Consider the following 17466-nt stretch of genomic DNA (forward strand, 5'->3'; position numbering starts at 1 on the left):
CTAAAAATCAAAGCTTTTGTAAAATCTGGCTTTTTATGTACCTTTTCCTCTCTGAGTGGCCTTTCAGCCCAGTTTGATACAAAACGTGTTTCATTATTGACTGTGACACTCTTATCATTATAGCTCGTATCGTCACAGTGTTTTTATTATAAATCTGTACTGGAAATTACACTACACACATTGAAATCTGTCATAGCAGACAGATTTATGCACCTCTACTCGTTTTGGCTGTGTCTGCAGACAGACTGCTTATAAAGGTATTGGTCTCAGCAAAGCGAGCTGTTTGTGTCTGCAGGATTGAGAACGCTCAGAAAGGCCAGAGAGACAAGGAGCAGCAGAGAAGGAAAATCACAAGGGAGTTAAAGGAAATGACATGGGAAGGGTTCTGAGTGTGCCTGCACAGGGGAAGCAAGGTGCAGACAAAGAAATATAGTTTTACCAAAATAAATAAATAAATAATAAGTGCAGCAGCACAAAAGGTGAGCAGAAGGTTGGTGTTCGAATGGCTTTTGTGATAAGTTGACATTTAGAAAAATCTCTGCTCCATCATTTCTTTGAGGAAAAGGTCTTATCTGGATCCTGAGGGGGCAACGAGGTATTGTTGCAGCGTAAGATTTAAAATTGTGAGATAAAATGGGGTGATATATAAGTTTGATCATTTCTAATGTCTAAAAAAAAAATGCAGCCTCTCAGAGAACGAGCTTATTGGTTGAATGAACTATGGACGGTTATTTCTTTGAATCAGTCATAAATGTATGTAGATTATCATGACGGTCAGTTGCAAGAGGACGTTGTGAGGCCAACTTCAACGAGAGACTTCTCTGATCTGGGTTAAACGTTGATGCGGAGAAACACAAAATAGATTGTTGCTCCTTTTCTACAACCAGCCCCGCCCCCCCCAAGCTCCCCTCTGCTTGTGGACAGTATGAGTCCTCTTGTAGTCATGTAGTGACCAAGCATGTGTAGTGTGAGAAGTAGGCTCTCAGCTGTTCATCCTGCGGTAGGCATCTCTCCTCCCATTCCGGTCTTAGGTGAACCTCAATACTTCCCCAGACCTCCCTTCCCTTTTGGCTGCCATTACCCAAACTAAGCTCATTTGTCCCCCCCAATAGACCCATGATCTGCCCTTTGTTCAGGGCCCAACCTCCCATTCACTTCCCCCCAGGAGAGCAGACAAAGGCAGAAAAGACACAGGCCTGAACCCTTTTGCCCAGACAGTCTTTGGTAAAGCGACCATAAAGAGATCCGGGACCTGAATGGATGGATAGGGAGCTTTCTTGCTTTGACTATAGCCTCTGTCTGTGAAGATGTCCGTCTCCGTCTACACCAGCGCTGGAGGAAGCGGAGTACATGTGGAAGCACTTAAATAAAGACAACACAGTGAAAACAACATCATCTAAACTGGACAGTGTATGGTGAAAACAATCCCCTGGCCCTTTTGTCAGTTCAATGCTTTAGAAACTGTGACACAACTTATTAATTAGGGTTTTGTAATAAGTTAAAGGGGCTGTATTGTGTAAAATTGACATTGCTGAGCTTTACATCTTGTTAATACTTTATCAAAACTGTACCTGTGGAGTGTTACCATGATTCTTTCCTGCAAGTTTGAGAAATTCTTGAATCTCCTGTGGCAACCATTCATGGGTGCAAAACACCTCGGTGCCTTCGAGACGCTTAGGTATGGCGAGAGGTTGAAGGAGACCAGATGGAGGTTGGTTGCCAGTCTCATTGCAGACACAGATGGGTCAGGCGAGGATGTGTTCTTTAACGTCTTTACTAAAAACTTGCTCGAGGTGGAGATATTCAGAGATTGGGAGGTTCTAGGTCTTCTGGAATGGCAGGGAATGGTCTAGGAGGAATGGCAGACTGTAGACATGCAGAGACAGTGAGTGGACCAGGATTCAACATGAGAATTGGACCAATCAAGTGGAAACTGAGACAAGTACCAATAAAGGACACAACAAACCGCCCTCCTAATATTAATAAATGAATAGGAAAAGGTGCTTAATAGGAGATTTTTTTATTTTTATTTTTTACAGAATTTGATGAAATTCTGTCAATTCAGATGGAGCTAAAACTATGGGACCCCAGGAGTTCTGGAAAGAACATATTTACAGACAAAGGTGTTTGTATCTTACATGCGAAAAGTATAGTTTACTTGTACTATTTGAATTACTGCTCTGTGAATGTGCTGTTCTTGCAATAAACTGCATTTTGCGAGTTTGTATACCCAGGTTAACGATTAATTGATTACCACTTTAGTTGACAACTATTTCAATAATAGATTCATCGTGATTAATCCAATAAATTGTTTTAGTAATACTCTGAAATTTACACATCCCTAATTTATCTGCCATCTTTTCTTATTTCAAATTGTTGAGTTGTGAAATAAGAAATGGTGCTATGAAGGTGCAGATATGTTTATTTTGCCAGACTGATTTTAGTAATAACATTAATAACGACAGGCCAAATGTCAACTCTAAGCAGGTTCTTTTTTTCATTGCAGGATTTGCCAAGAAGAGTTCTAACAGCATCCAGGAGTGATTTTTGGTAGAATGCTGCAGCTTCAACTCTCTGTAATGTTTTGGAATCTGAATCCAATCATGTTTAAACCGTAATCCATATTACCACAGCTCAGACTTTAAAGGCTTGTAGAAAACTAGTCTGAACTCTTCAACATGTTAATCTACAAAGCAACACAGTCTGACATATACAGTAGTTGTGTATCTGACTCCACCTGTGTGATGTCGAATATGAAACGGGGGGGTTCAGCTAAAAGGCAACGGGTGGGAGTTGCCATACTGTGCTATAGGGACTCTGCTGCAGGGCTTAAATTAGACGAGATTTGAAGCAAGTCTTCAGAGATGTGAGCTTTGAGAAGTTTAAAAATATCATTGGGATAGGAAGATGCTGTCCCTGAGTAGAACGTGAGGTGTGAAAGATTATGAAAGGTTTCAAATCAGTGAAATCCACTGCATTAAGCAGAAGAACCTTTCATAACAGTGGGGAGCTGATATCATCCTTCTCACTGTGGGAGAACTGAAAAAGGGCTCTTTTCATTTTGACTGCAATTTTTTTTTATATACCCAGGCAGAAATATACATAATAATGACTTAATCAAACAAGTCAAGAAGGAGTGAATGTTTCAAATCAATGACTTGATGCAATCTGATGGGTTTTCATAGACAGAAACTTTTTAAACTACTTTGAATAACTGAGATTACTGTAATGTTTGATAACTCTGGTCATTTGGAATGGACGTATGACTGGACTGTAGGAATTCTTTGTAAAGAGCCTTGAGACCACACTTGACGCTATAGAAATAAACTGAATTGAAACACATAATCTGGGAAAAGAGTGAATTACCCCCAGTGCTCCCATTAGCATCTACAGAAATACACCACTATCAGTCAGAAACAACACACCAGAGCCAGGAGGAGGGGCTTTGTGCTGTCAATCAAGCTCTAGTACACATTGCTTAATGTGCTAATGCGGAGAAACAACTTACTGTTTATCCACCATCGTCAGTGGCCATGCTGACCAGCTTTAGGATTCATGGCAAGATCAGCTGGGATGAACCGACTGTAGAGTAGCAGAGAGAAAAGGGGAGGGAGGGAGCAGGGTGTACACTAGGATGATTGACAGCACTAAGACTCCCCCTGCTGGCTCTGATTGGGTGTTTCTGACCAAGCTGTGTATTTTGGCAGTTCTATATTTTTTCACAGATTGTCTGTCTCATACTACACTGTCACAACATAGTGGCAGATTTAACAAATATCTAAAAAAACATATTTTTCTGATAACTTACATAGTGCAGTCTTCACAACACTGATAAAAATGTATCCTAAGGACACTTAAAAGTCTTTCCTACTCTTAATCTGCTTAGGTGTTAGGAGAAACAACACAGAAGGGGATCATTTGAAGACAGTAGGTTTTTTAATCCATAAATGTCTGCAAACATTTTGTCTTAACCAAGACTTCAGCAGTGTAACAAGAACTGTTTTCTACCGGAAGCTTTATGCTTAAAAACAAAACATGCTGTCTTTAGAAGCCAAGGTTCTGATCGTTTAACAGACCTGCTTCTGGAGGGTGAAGAGCAGGAGCATTAAAAGAGACAGACACCCCATTTTTAATCAGGAAGTAAAATATTTTTTAGGTCATGTTTGATCTATGCAGCTTTTTTCTAACAACTGAAGGTGACAGTTGTTAGAGGTTGACAGTGCTGAAAAATGGCACAATGTGCCTAGAAAACACATAATACTACACTTTAAGAAAAACAGTCTTTCCATATGACTTGTCCAAATGACATACTATGATGTTTATTCAGGTGATATTTCTCAGTAGCTGCAGTAGACCACACACAGGCACAGCCACTCAGCCTAACTGAACAAATGGGTTGTAAATGTTGCAAACATTGTGTCAGGGGTCTGTATCTGTGCTGTGGTTCATGACCTCTGACCCGATACCTACTCATCACCTTCCATTGTACAGCTACAGTTGGCGTTGTGTTTCCTCTGCACATGACAACTGCTTCACTTCAAGCTAGCGCTGCACATTCAGCACATTTACAAGAATGTCTCTGCTCCACGATGACAGAGTGTAACAGACCTTTATCAAATGCAGACTGTCTTATGGCCTACATGTTATGTGACACGCGCTCCTCGATTATTTATTTTTTATGCAATTATTTATATTTCGCCGGTTCTTGTATTAAATGATCCGTTTCACCCCGCTGAGCAGACATCCTTCTATAAGCAAACGGAGGTTTCACAGAACACTGAGCCATTTCCTCCTGACTTCCTGAGAATTTAATAAAGAGGCATCAAATGAAACAAAGCGATGTTAATCAGCTCCAAGCGACTTCTGGTCACCATGAGCAGCATGGTTAGCAGCAGCAGAGTTTGGAAAGTGGAACTGGCAGCTTGGCTGTTCCTGTCCAGTTTCACACAGTGTGGAGGTGAAAGACCTTCCACTGTGACGCGACCCCTGACCTTACCTACGGCTGACATGAGGAGATAATAACGACGCATAAACCTGCCGGGACACCCAGCTGAGCCCGGGTTGCTGGACTCATCTTTCATTTCCTCTGCCCCCTGCATCCCACTGCATCCCACTAACCAAATGTTCTGATCCTAATCCTGCGGTTTTCAGAGTAAACCAATACTTTTTGTTCTTTCTAGGTGATAAAAAAAAAGATAATGACTATTTCATATTTGAAGGGAATAGAAAAATATCTCCATTTTGCTCCATTTTGATTATAATTCTACAGTAAATCCCCCCCCCCAAAAAACAACAACAATCCATTCTCATCATCATGTTGTCAACACAGCAGCTCTGTAGACGCTCTGCTTCTCTCACAGCAGCTCACCTGAAAAATAATGCAGTCAGAGCAGTGAGCTGCTACACGAAGCTAAAACAGCCACAACATAACTAGTGCATGGAGAAGAGCAATTAGTGTCCCTCTTTATTTATTTAAAAGAAACTGAAATTTGGAGCAATTTATCCCATGAGGCAGACCCAGGAAAACCCAAAGGTTGATGATAAACTGATGGAAGCCAAACCAGAGTGGTGCCTGCAGAGCTGATGAGCTCTATAACAGCACTTGCATGGTGCAGGCCAATTCTTTGATGCTTGAGATGGAGATTCGGCAACACTTTATTTGACAGGGTGTGCATAAGACTGACATGACACTGTCATAAACATCAACATAACACCTGTCATGAACATGAAGGAGTCTTTATGAATGTCTATGACTGTTGTCTTAAAGTGTTGTTCTGTAAATAATGGCACTTTTAATGCAAAGTTGCTATAAACGTTGCAATAGCATTCCATTAAAATTCCATTAAAAGTGTATTATTTTGTAAATAATGACAGTTTAATGCAAAGTTGGCACTTTTAATGGACTATCAATGCAACCTGCAGAGCAACTTTGCATTAAAAGTGTCATTATTTACCGAATGACACTTCATGACAACAGTCATAGACATTCATAAAGACTCCATGTTCATAGCAGGAGTCATGTTGTGTTTATGACAGTATCATGTCAGTCTTCTGCACACCCTGTCAAATAAAGTGTTTCTGGATTTTAAAAGTCAGTAGAGTTCCCATGTTGGTACAGCAAAGTATTGAACATACTTTCAATGTACCATTTAAGCAGTTGTTACCTGCTTAGTCATTAGCATCTTACCGACAGAATAAACAATGTAAAGGAACTAGATAATGTCAAAAAATATAAGAATGGTATTAAGTATCAATTGTCTTTTGTATTGATTTTGAATTTGAAACGTTGGCATGGTGGTGACGCGTTTGTTTTTAATGATTTTACAGATGCACATAGGCAATGACTCAGCAATCCATGAATTCATTGAGTGTTGTTCTGCTTCTAATGTGCACGGATTATTACATATAAATACTCTAAATGGATGAATAATTTCATCCATATATATAATCCAGATATTGGCATTAACAACATAATTTGACTTGTTGGTTTCGGTTGGATTAACTGGGAAAGTGGAAACGGTGACATGACAGTTTCATCTGGGAACAAACTCCTGCTCCCATCGGTGATAATTATGGTAGGAAGGAATCCTGAAGCGATTCTGCATGTCTGCTGGTCTGCTGTAGACATGAAGTGAAGGAAAAGTGAAGAAAAATGAGGCAGTTTTGGTGCAGAATGATAATTTTCTTCACCTCCTAATTAAAGAGCTTATTAATTCAGTCAAGAGTTTGTTATTTCCTCTGTGCTGGTTTTCCGCCACTCATCAAGCCAGATTACACCCGGCTAATTGCTGAATTTCCCTCTGAATTACTCTAACATAAATTATAGTACTGTACACATTAAAGTGGCCACACTGGGTTCTTCTTTCCAGTTGAGACATTTGCTGCCACAAATATATATATATATATATATATATATATATATATATATATATATATATATATATATATATATATATATATATATATATATATATATATGGTATTTTATCCAGACTGCTGCAGGAGAACGCAGTTTGAATCTGGTCTTGGGTCATTTTATGAAGGTAAAGGCTTTTATACCCATTTAATATTTTCACATTTTGTTTCATTACTGCATTGGGATAGTATGTGATATACTAACAGAGTACAGCATACCTCCAATCTGGAATAAAAAAGGATCAATGGCTCTTTTTTTTTTTCTTTACAAATATAAATCTTAAAAGTGCAACATATAGTTTTATTCAGTCTCCTATGCTCTGACACCCCTTACCAAATTCCAGTTCAGCCTTCAGACATGACCGAATGAGCATTATTCTGAGAATCAGACAAGAGGTTCATGGTCACTCAGGAGAAGCTGCAGAGATCTACAGCTCAGGTGGAACAATCTGTTGAGAGGACAACTGGAGGTTTGCTCTGAGTTGATTGGAAGATGAATGGATCTAAATAAACGACTGAGGTAAACAGGTATGTGACTTTTATGTGAATGGATTAGAAGGATAGCACATAAACAAATCAGTTTCTAAATATGGTCATTTTATAACACGCTTTCCTGTCACATCTCTGTAAAATAGAAACTCACTTCCACTTATAGAGGATGGAGGTCTGCTGTCTGAAAGCTTTATGCATGACTGCCAACTGGACACAGAAATTAGTCATTTTCCTAGTTCTTTTTTCCTTTTTTGTATATATATTTTTGCATGAAAAGATTTCTAAAATTTTTTCTAAAAATAAGAGGATGAAGGAGATACTTACACTTTCACCACATTTCTACTCAGATTTGCTCTGAATAGTCTCATGAATGATGTGGGATGTTTTCCAAGTTTTGATGGTTCTGGGTTAAGCCCAAAAAAACCTACTTTGACATTCTGTCGTATGTTAGTGCAAAATTATTAGTTACAGTGAAACATTAAAGTCACGTTGCTCGAAAAAACTTTAGCAAACATAAAGCCGGACACTTGAGGTGTGCAGGAATCAAAGAAGTGGAATAGACTTAACAAAATGTTGCAGTTTGTTTAACCTGTTGTGGCCAGATGTTTCTGCCTGATGGCTGCTGCTTCTTGGACTCCCTTACTCTCATCTTATCACCAACATCACACTCCTGATCACAATTTTACTGTCTCCTTATTAAATTACATGATGCAGACGCTTCAGTGGCTCAGGGAGAAGAAGGCAGTTTAAGTCTCTGGCCGAGTGACCCTCTCTGAGGACCTAACCCACCGTCCCACCTCGCTGCTGCATAATGGATGAAGGACAGGCATTGGTAGGGAGGAGTGGAAGCAGGCCCTTATTACCTTGTGATTCATTTTTAATGAGGTAAACAGGTCTTTCCAGGCCACCAGAAACACACACCCACGACGGATGGTGTGTCTTCCCCGTCGCCTACCTCAGTGCTGCCCATTTTGACATCCACCATGGCTGCAGGGCCTGCATAGCATAATTAGGCCTCACTGTCATTGACAGAACATGTCTCACTTCCCACTGAGTCCTCTTCTGTTCTTCAAGTCAGATGGCACCAATTATACAGTGGAAAGAAGACCTTATTAGAAGTGCTCCAGGCAGCCTTTGCCTTACTTTTCCTTTTAGGTTGAACTTCCCAGAGGTGAGGTGCACACCACGACTACCAGCGCACTAGATATTTTCATATAGTTGATCTTATTGCACTTTGCAGCTCACATATTGAATTGTAAATGTTTTATACAGCAATTATTTAAAGGGGCAGTATTTTGTGGTTCCCAGGTACATAGTGCTATTTTATAGCACAATTAAGTAACTATGTTACCTTCAGTTGTTATAAAAATGCTGCATGTATCAAATGTGACTTAAAGAAAATTTCACTTTGAAATTGCATCTGTCTCTTTAAGAAACTCCTGCTCCTTTTGAAACTCAATATTCAGAAAGTCATCGCAACATGGCTCCTCTTTTTTTTAACCCTTTAACAATGTTTTTAGTGTCTTCTACAATGAGTTTAACAGATGTGCAGTTCAACTAGGTGTTTGCTAATTGCTGCTGGCTAGTCTGAAGGAGCTGAGTGAGGGAGTCCTGGGGAGGGCTGATCTGTGAGGAGGAAGCGCTGAGGATGGAGAACTGCAGCTCAGAGGAGGAGCTGTGTCCTCTAAGGCGGGGCTAGGTCCACCCAGGTGTTTTACACAGCTGAATGGTTTCCATGGAAATTAAAGGATTCATCAAACATGCATGAAAGAATTAAGGTCAGTTTGAAACATTAAAGTCAGATGACTTTGTTATAAAACAGTAAAACCAAGTTTATTGGAGTTTGATCCCACATGAAGTGATGTTCATCCTATGCCTGAAAGGAATAGTTTTGAATATTTGAAATCATTCTATATTTTGCTATTATCAGTAATGGTTCCTGTAATAGATAGATCTCACAGCTCATCCCTGGTCCCTGGTGCAATCATAACCATTTCAGAAAAATTCTTTTTGCTGATTTTTGCTAATTAAATTTCAAACTGAAAGCTCTAGACCTCTGATGTAAAATGTAATATTTGAAGATATACAAAAAAACTAAAGTTTCACGACAGATTGCTGTACTCTCAGAATAAATTCTGTTAAAAATGTTGCTGAAATGATGGTGGTAGAGAGTAAGGGATTCAGTCCCCCTGATAATATTGAAATCGTGAAAAAGCTCAGTAATATGATGCTGGTGCAGAACCGAAACCATCCATTCATCCATCCATCCATCTTCTAACACTCTTGTCCCTCAGAGGGGTCAGGAGGGTTGCTGGTGTCTATTTCCAGCTACGTTCCGGGCGAGAGGCGGGGTCACCCTGGACAGGTTGCCAGTCTGTAGAAGGGGAACACGGAGACACACACGACACACAACCATTCACACACACACTCACACCTAGGGAGAATTTAGAGAGACCAATTAACCTGACAGTCATGTTTTGTTTGGACTGTGGGAGGAAGCCGGAGAACCCGGAGAGAACCCAGCATGCACAGGGAGAACATGCAAACTCCATGCAGAAAGACCCCCGGCCGTTAGTCAAGTTTATTTGCACATTTCAGTAACAAGGCAGTTCAAAGTATTTTACATCATAAAAACACAAAAAAAATCAACAATTGAAACATTTAATTTTTGTATAGTGGGAGTGGTTTCAGCTGAGAGGGGAGTATTCAGGAATGACTGAATTAAAGAAGGAGGAAGACTCATGAGTCATGTTGTCTTCAGGAACAAAGGTAGTATGAGAAAACTGAAAAAAAAGATGGTTGTGTTTTTTAAGTTTTAGACAATTTTCAATTAAAATTTTTAATTTTTCAATTACAATTTTGTTTCGACAAAACATTTGGCCCTAAATTAGTTCCGTAGGACACTAGCTAACCAGCTAGCTGAGTGACTAACTGTTCTCAGGGTTTATTTCCTTTTCCACAAACCTACTGTGACTTTAGATAAATGAACTATTACTGACAATACCTTCACCTAAACTTATTTTAAAAAATTCTAACCGTTCCTTTGAAGAGAAATTTGACTCAGCTAAAACTGACTTTATTGGGTCAAAACTGTACAGAAGCCAGACATCAGAATTTGGTGGGAAATCTCAGATAAATGAATCTCAGATATTCAGTTAGTCTTTGCCCAGTTTGTAACACACACACGCATATATATGGAGTTGCTGTCTTTTTTAGTTTTGCTTTCTTTTTTTGTTTGCCATGTTATTGCAGCATTCGTTTTTTTCCCCCATATGCCAAATGACAGCTGATAAAACTGAACATTGTTGTGCTCTAATGGAAAGAAAATGGGCTCCCTCAAGCAGGCGCCTCGTACCGGAGTGGCAGAAATTGGATGACAGGCGAGAATGCATGTATGAGGTGTCATCTGGGAAATCAAACCTGCTCAGCTCACTTGCTCTGAAAGTCGGCGTACAGGTACACCTTCGCAAACAGGGAGGTGGAGAACTCCCACAGCAATTCTCCGTGAAGCCTGCCGGGGCTGTGAAGAGGAGAGAAGAAAAAAAGAGAGAGAGAGAGAGAGAGCGACAGAAAGGTGAGAACAGGAACAGATGGAGAGATGTGGAGATTCTACATTTCTAGTCATTTAAAACAGGTGCTATACATAGCCAAGCTTCCAGCCCATCATTTCATCTAAATGATATCATTACAGCTGAGAGTCATTAAAAAAAGATCCTTTTTCTCCAGACTGTATAGATTTCCACACTCTCCCCAAGGGAGTGAGGATAAAAATGAATTTAAGGCCCCCGAAGACACAGAATTTGCTTTTTATCACCACATATCCTGGATGCACAAGTGCCGCTGGGCTGCATACAGGATTAGTGTGGATCTTTTTTTTTCTGCCTGACTGGCTACTGGCTCTTTCGCCGCGCAGACGACGACCGTTTCCCCCGCTGAGAAAAACTCTGCGTTCAGCCGGGGAAGAAAAAAGCTCTTGTGCACACGCTCCTGCTGCTGATGTTCAGTATGGATCTTCAGTCACATCCCTCCACTCTTCATCAACATGTGGAGCATTTGATATAGGAACAGCAGATTTCCCTACAGGCTGCCTTACATCATTTAGAAAGAGATATATTTATTAGCTTCAAAAGAACGTCTTCCTCTGAATCTACATGAAGAATTTTACTGAGCAGATGCTGAATGATACATCAAGCAAAAAAGAAAAAAAAAAACCCTTACCTTCAACTTATCGCCACCAGCGAGAGCTTGCACAGCGAGGTTGGGGTCAAACTCAGACTTAATGAGAGTCACCCTACGCACTGGAAGGAGCTTTGAAGTGGCAGCTTCTACCCATCTCACAGAACAGAGTAGTGATGGATCAGATCCGCCTGACACCGACTCCTCCTGAGTTCTTTGTTCCTGTGTTTATTTCTGGTGGTTCTGCCCAGTTACACTGGATTCCGCCGCGCAGAATGCCCGGTAATTGCAGCCAGCATATGTTTGGTACCCTAAGCAAAGTCTAATCAAGAGGTGGTTGCGGACAGGACTGTTTGATCCAGGCTGTCGGCTTTCCACGGTGGTCGTTGCCTGAGCAGTTAAACAGATGAGTCACTTAAATCAAACTTTGCTTTTTTACAGTTATTACAAAGTTTTGATGGACTCTAACAGATCGCTCGGGGAAACAGGCAGTAGCCGTGTTTCCACTAAAAATGTGTGCAAATCTTAGGCTGTGTTCTGCTCATTTCCAAAAAAAAAAAAAAAACACAATTACGCAATTGCGGCGTTTTCATGAAATAATGAAATAAAATTAAAATCACATGTGAGTAAGCTTGTTGATGTGATAAGTCATTAAAAATATTTCAGTCATGGCGCCAAGCACTCATCATCTGTCATTCATCAGAGGAAACGTCGGTGTTGGAGCAACAAGTCCTGCCTACTTGTGAATGTCTATGTCTTTTGGGGAAATTGAAGTGTGTGATTTTACAGCAGAGATAAGGATTCAACATGTTGGAATAACTCACAAGTTTTTATAAACTCTGTGATTTTATGAGAGCTCTGGTGAAGCCAGCTGCTGAAAAGCCCCCCAAATAAACCATGATCCTCCTGCTACTTCCTGTCATCTTCTTTGTCATTTCCGCCTGTAGTAACATGTGGCTGTTGATCACTTGAGTCATGTGATGCAAAAGTTTTTGCCTTTACAGTTTTGTGAAATATATGTATTTCAAAATGGCTGAAAACCACCTGATAAGTTTTTTTCAAAATAATGTGTTTTTTTTCTAAATCGACATGTTTTCTTTAAGCAAATGTATTTTCATAATTTCAATTTCATGCTCAGTGTAAACAAATGAATTAGCATGAGGGTTTCTGCTTTCTGCTACACTAAAGCTCCTCCCCCACAGTGGAACCTGCTGTGAATGCTAATGCTAGTTAGCACAGCCACCGATTATGATGGATAAACAGTTTTTCTGTAACATCAGGTAGTTTCTCTGTCATTACCACAGCTGCAACAAACTGTCAGTCTTGAGCTTGAACACACTGAAGAGGGGAGCATAGGAGCAGCGCGTACCCAAGGATGTTTGACAGCAGCAACACCTTACTCCTGGCTCTTACTTGTTGTTTGTCAGAGTACATGCAGCACCATAAAGATCCAGAACCACGCTAGAAAGCTCAGGGACGATGCTTAGGTCATAAAATGATGGCTTTGAACATTTCACTGAGAAAATGTTTGCTTTCAAGGCAGTGTTATACTGACAAGCTCAGCAAAGAAAGCATCATTCAAGGAAGCAGCCAGGAGTCCAATGTTAACTCTAGGATGAACCTTTAGCTAAGGTGAGATATACTGTAGACTGTAGAACAGCTGGTGGTCTTTAGTATTCCTCACTTTGTGCCATTACCCCAGATTCATAGCGAAAGCCAGTTTTTTTTTTACTTCCACTAATGCTGTTGTTTACGGTTGCTGGGTTACACATTTGCTGTTGATTAAAGCTTTTCCCACTGCAGTTTCTTTTACCTGTAATAAGCGACAACACACCAGAGGCACACTCTAAGGGGGTTTTAAAAAGTGATGAGGACAACTCACGGACATGGTGTCACCCGTCACTTTTGATGGACACCCAGTCCATGAAATGACAAGAAACTGTGGCCGGACGTTAGTTACAACAGCATTATTAATGACCTCATATTTTCCAAAGTCGTTCGTGGCGAGGACCTGTGTGATTACACGAGCACCGAGGTGTAAAATTACCTGAACAGCAACAATATTGATTAAGTAATGCTCAACAAACAAGGCAACTTTATTTTTCTTAACCAAAGCATATTACCCAAGATAAACAGTTAACATGGCTCATGCTAAGGGAGAGAGAGGTGAAGGAGATAGTCAGTGTTCTACTTATTTAAGGTGTCTACTTAAATTTAGGATATTTGGGGATATGCCATTTATAGAATTATTTTTCAAATGCCTAAAACGCACAACAAATCACATATTGGGTTTTATCAATTTTGCTATTAGTCCAGCATAATCTAGTCCAGGTTTGACTTGTCTAGTGGTTTTAGTTTTTAAACTAAAGCAGCTCAAAACAGTAAAAAGTTAGACGGACTCGCCAACTTCAGCTGCGTCACTTCAAAGGCTTTTAAAGAAAGTTTTCCGCTGATTATGGTTAACAATAACACCAACTGCCATAGTTTTTGTTGGCATGTAAATATGACAGTAGCAGCTTCCTAAAGGTTGTATGGACAGATGAACATTTGACACTTTTATATGTTTTGCTTTACGAACATGAAACTAGTCAGAGCAACATTGTCAGAAGACTGGTCATAGTCCAGATAGAGCTCTGAGTCGGTATGTGGCTATGTGGGCTTTTCATCGGTAAATGAAAGGAGCAAAGCGAAACTCTCTTCGTCGAGTATTTGAGTTAAAGCTGCCAGCAATGTAAGTTTTTGACTTCCAGCTCAGTCTGTGCTTTCTCCTCTTCACTTGGATTCCATTGATAAGATTTTCTACCGGGCCAATCAGCAAACAGAAAAAGTCGGGAACAATGAAATTGATTTTCTGCGATGTTTTAGAATTGTAGTCTGCTTGTAGTTTTAGCAAAAGCAGCAGAGGAAGTGAATGATGTTGTTCAGTCTGTTGGCCACGCTTCAATATATTAAATTGATATCAACATTTGCCTCGTTCGGATTGGCTCTTCACTCTTCACAGTGGAGAATGTTTATTGACAGTGCAGTGCACTGCTTCTTAGCACCAAACTGGTCAATTACATACGTCACGTTAGCAAACAGGTAAAATTTTAAACTTTAACAGGATTCACGAATCAAGGAAGCAATCGTTTGTCAACAGCTGAGACCCTCTGGATGAAGCAAAGCGTAGAATAAGGCTGGTTTTTACCAGGTGTCACAAGCTTGTGACTCCTATGTTTCTATCTGCTGAGCACATTGTCAATGGAAATAATTTATCTTGTTCCAACATACATGAACGTGACCTACTGTAAGTATTAGTCTTATAAGTTTTATGTTGAAAATTGAATCGGAAAATATTTATCCTGCCTCATATTTGTTATTTTGTCATTATATTGTGTTCTCATTTTAATCTTTTTATATTATGATTTGCACAAATGGTTATATTTTTGTCTGATAACATAAATGTATAGTATTAAATGCGATGATATGATCAATTGCTCAGTACTTGAGTAATCCTTTTTCAGAAATACTTTCACAGTCACTTGCGTTATTTCATGAATGGATACTTTTTTACTTTTATCCGAGTGTAAATACATCAAAGTGGCGCTACTCTCACTAGGATTTATTCAGAGGCCAACCCTGAGAGAAAACATGCAGAGCTTCCTCTTCCATCAGGGCCGCAACATTATTTTCTCCAACTTTGTTGTGTATGCAACAGCGAACATTCCCCGACATTCGCTCACTGCCTTTGCTCTGCCTGCTTTGTGAAGATGCTTGACTCTAGCGCCGTGCTCTGGTGCAGGCAAGGTTTCTAAAACCCTAAAAAAAAACAACAGAAAAAAAAACAAAAACTGTAGCACCATTCCTTCCAGTTTGCTATGTTTAAACCTTGTATATCTTTTCAGTGTTTGGGGGGAATTGTTTGTTGGTGATCTGCCTCCTCATCAGTCTAACAAATGGAGGCCTTGTTCACTCCCTGCTTTCAAGTTCTTAAATGCTATGTTAATGTGGAGCCTGCATTCACTTATATCTTGCTTTCCATTGGCTTGCTCGCCGCAATTTGCTGCTAATGGTCCAACCACCACTGCACCCCCACCCACCCTCCACCCCACTCCCTCTGTCATCCACTTCCCCATCCCCTTCCCCCCATTTTTCTCTCCTACTTTTTCTCTCTCTCTCTCTTTGCTTCTCTCTTTCCAGCCTTGAGGCGTCCCGTTTCAACTCCTTCGCTTTCAGTCACAATGCTGTGGAGAGGTCTGAATGGGTGGGGTGGGGGTGGCAGAGGGGGCATTTAAGAGAGCAGTAGGTGGGAGTGGAGTCTGACTGCAGAGGGTCTTCTGTTTCAGAGAAAAGGGAGTTCTCTCATTCACTCTCTCTCTCTCTCCCTCTCTGTCTGTCTGTCTGTCTCTCTCCTCTCTCCTCACTGGCTGCAGCACATCAGCCGGCTCTCTAGGTAGACGAGAGTAAACACTCATAGAGAACAGAGAAAAGATGACAGAGCTGTCAGCGCTCTGAGAGCCACGGAGCGGTGGGAACATTTTCTCTGACTGGCTGAGGAGGCTTTCTGCTTCCATTTTTCCCCGTCAGCTGAGAGGCTGTGAGCGTTTCCTGCGAGGTAAGTCACCTTCTCTACCTGCATGGAGCTGCTGGGAGCGAGCGGGCTGATGGGTTCACCTCACTGACACAGACCGCTCGCACTTTTTAAAAGCTCACAACTTTCACCACTTTTGTTTTTATTGGTTGCTTTAATCAGTCGATATGAATGCCTTCCATTGGAGAGATGCGACTATGTTAAAACATGTGACAGGTGTTATAAGGAATGACTTATTTTAACAGTTTTACCGCCGAGTTATTCAAATATGTCAAACAGGAAAGTTGGAATATCTGAGTATTAAAAATAGGCCAAAATTTAACATGTTTGCTTGATTAAGCTCTCTGATTTCTGTTTTTTTCTTCCCCCATAACATTTTGATCGTTTTAACATTTCTGAACACATTTCTCACACATTCAGATAACAATGTATGCGATGTTGGTTGTAGGAAAATAGTTTGGTCCTTGTATTAATGAGCCAGGACTTCAGACTCCCTTAATTACACTCTTTACTGCACTCACCTGGGAGTCATTTATGTCCTGTAGGAGAAAGTGTTTGCTCCTTTTTGCTTTAGAAAACAAGTGCAGGAGCAGTTTATTATTATTATTATTATTATTATTATTATTATTATTATTATTATTATTATTATTATTATTATTATTATTGTTATTATTTTATGTGTTTCACCGGGTAAAACCTCATCGAGATCCAAATCTCATTTGTAACACAGGGCAGAATATCTGCAAGACAAAGCAACCTGGTTACACAAAAGTAAAACAAATTAAACCAAACTGCTCAAAATAATTTCAATGAAATAAGATCTGACATCTTGAGTTCAGACTGGAGCTGATTCCATGCTGCAGAAGCCGTAACACAAACTCGAACGCTTGCCACTGTTTTCCTGCTTGAACACCTGAAAGCAGCAAAAGAAAAAAAAAAATGTTGCCCAAGTGTCTTGGGACCCGGCAGGCAGACCGTGACGATCTGCTGCTTTACTCTGCCTGTGTTAAGGCTGATGCTGGGTCCAGGTTCTGCTGGTGCTGCAGAGCAGACGGGCTGAACATGTTCACTTACCCGCGTGAGCACATGAGTGCAGCTCGCCGCCAACTACAGGTCCAGCTGTAGATTTTACGGTAGCCGGCAGACGCCTGGGCTGGTGTAACCCGGGAGACAGAGACAGACAGCTGATCCGCATTAGAAGCTGCCGGTTTGGGTCCTCTCCCAGATCTCCATGCAAGTTGCAGCCTCTCTAACACACACACATTCCCTGAGCCCCAGGTTGGTGTCATGGTGGTCCCAGGAGGAAAGAGGAG

At 40.5% G+C, this 17466-nt stretch overlaps 1 protein-coding gene across 3 annotated transcripts in view; it reads left to right on the plus strand.

Moving 5' to 3' along the window:
- Positions 1–15883: 15883 nt before the first annotated feature.
- The window catches only part of tncb (tenascin Cb), a 67838-nt gene continuing 66255 nt past the window's right edge, over positions 15884–17466 (plus strand). Inside the window, exon 1 of one of the 3 annotated variants that reach the window (XM_044110686.1) lies at positions 15884–16177. The gene's annotated coding sequence lies outside the window, so the exon portion shown is untranslated. The remainder of the gene's footprint in view (positions 16178–17466) is intronic. The other 2 variants (XM_044110688.1, XM_044110687.1) reach the window with 2 other exon arrangements.

This window comes from Gambusia affinis, linkage group LG03, assembly GCF_019740435.1.
Source record: "Gambusia affinis linkage group LG03, SWU_Gaff_1.0, whole genome shotgun sequence".
In the NCBI taxonomy this organism is placed as follows: Eukaryota; Metazoa; Chordata; class Actinopteri; order Cyprinodontiformes; family Poeciliidae; genus Gambusia; species Gambusia affinis.